Source organism: Pithys albifrons, unplaced genomic scaffold (genome assembly GCF_047495875.1).
Source record: "Pithys albifrons albifrons isolate INPA30051 unplaced genomic scaffold, PitAlb_v1 scaffold_47, whole genome shotgun sequence".
Classification (NCBI taxonomy): Eukaryota; Metazoa; Chordata; class Aves; order Passeriformes; family Thamnophilidae; genus Pithys; species Pithys albifrons.
Genome location: NW_027286062.1, coordinates 266193 through 268145, shown reverse-complemented (window position 1 = coordinate 268145; position 1953 = coordinate 266193). Strand labels below are relative to the sequence as shown.

General features: G+C 53.0%; 1 long non-coding RNA gene across 1 annotated transcript; it reads right to left on the bottom strand.

Moving 5' to 3' along the window:
* On the bottom strand, positions 1 to 1549 carry LOC139685258 (uncharacterized). Its single transcript, XR_011700064.1, has 3 exons — positions 1531 to 1549; positions 520 to 674; positions 1 to 30 (listed from the first exon to the last, which is right to left on the bottom strand). It is a non-coding gene; the product is annotated as an uncharacterized lncRNA (long non-coding RNA).
* Positions 1550 to 1953: the final 404 nt, after the last annotated feature.

Below are 1953 nucleotides of genomic sequence, written 5' to 3'. Positions count from 1 at the left end.
TTTCTCTGCTTGCAGCCTGTCCCGTTCATGCTGCAAAGCAGGGACAAAAAGAGTCCATCGTTCCATCTCTTGTGTCTGCTCTTCGTGGCAGATCTGAACTCCTGCCGCAGTGGCAGGCACGGGCTGCCCCTCTCTCCCTGCCTCTCGGGATGCTGCAGACCTTTCCTGGGCCCCCCTTTACTCTGCGTCTTTCCCAGCTCCCTCACCCAGTCCCAGCTGCCTTTCTGCCCTTCCCTGAGCTCCTGGAGCTCTACTCGAGGTGTCCTTTGGGGAGGAGCTGCCAGAAGTGCAGCCAGAATTCCAAGTCAGACTTAAGCCTGATTTAGGCAGTGCCATGACAGTGTGCTCTCCATTGGGGAGGAAGGGAAGTTCAAAGGACCCCAACCTTTGCTTTCCTGGGTTTGGGGCAATAGGGAGTGGTTTTTAATCTCTCCTGTGTGGAGTTTCCATGCTCCCATCCCGTAGAGGATGATCCAAAACCAACAAGAAAACAACCTTTCTGGCTTCTGCCAGTCTCACCAGCGCATCCTGTTTTAGCTCCTCCATGCTCTGCAGTTTTCTTTGCAGAGACTCCACCTCCTGACGCAGAGTCTGAGCCTCTTCCTTCCTTGCAGAGGCCTCTTCCTTCAGGGCAGCTTCTAGGGAATCTCTCTTGTGTTCTGCTGTCCCCAGCGCTGCAGCAGGAAAGGCCAAAGGGCAAGGGAAAAAGCAAAGAAAGACAAACTGATGTGCATCCTGCAGACACAACAGCAGTGTCTTCTCTGCCCGTCTGTGTCACCCAGGGCCTAAGGCCAAAGGGCTTCCAAAGCTGACAGAAATGTGGGAAACTTCCAGGTAGAGAAAAAGGGAGAATAAAAATGGAAAGGTTCAGAGGAACATGAAAGTGTGTTTGCCCTTCTGCTTGTTGAAAGAAGAGGACTGAGTGTTTGACAGCCCCTCAGCCACAGTGTTAGAAGCAGGGAGAACAGACATGGGGCAAACAGGGAGAGAGACAGGAGGGGAGAGCCAGATGCAGGGTCCCAAAGGAGAAGGAGGAAGAGGCAAAAGCCAAGACTGACTAGGACCCTGGGAACTGACCAACAATACCTGAGAGACAGTTTGAGGCCAGGAAAGCAAGAGAGGGAGATGAAAATGCAGTTCTAAGGTGCACTGTGGGCAAACTAAAACAGGGAAAAGGGTGGGGATACCTGTCCAGCCATTCTATAGACAGGCCAACAGCCCTGACAGCTCTGGGATGGCCTGGAGTTTGGAGGCATCAAAATGAGACATCAAACTCCACCTACTTAGCAGAGATGTGGGACCTGAAAGGCACCTCCTCTGCACAGGATCCCGGTAGCACAGCCAGGTGCACTGCCAGCCATGGGATCTTTCTCTATTACAAGCTTGCCCTGTGATTTCTATAGAGAAGTGTCCTAATGATTGTTTTTTCCCTATGCCATGACCAGACACTGGACTTTTCCTCTGTGTGGCATCAGAGATCCTTGTTCATGAGATAAGATGGGGCAGAGAGTGGAAAAGGAGAAGCTGTACCTTCCTGGGTTTCAGCCAAGTGTTCTTGCAGCACCTGATTACAGGCACGCCACTCATCTGTCTGATCCTTACTCTTCCTCCACTCCAGCTCCAGGACTTGACACTTTGTGGCCAAGGCCTCTGCCCTCTTCTCAGAACTCTGGAGCTTCAAACGCAGATCTGACCTTTCAGCCTCCAGCATGTGCAGAGAGTCCCTCAAGCTCTGCTCGCCTGCTCGAGACTCCTCCAGGGCCTGCAGCAGCTGCTGCTCTTGAGTTGTCTGGGCAGCCTCCTTCTCCAGCACTGCTTCCTGCAGGGCCTGGATCTGCAACACGGATGCACAGAGTGTCAGGGACAGGGCTGCTCCTCAGGCAGCAGAGAGGGCAGTACGGCCAGGAACGAAGGAACACACACAAAACACACCAGAAACAAGAGGTACAAAGC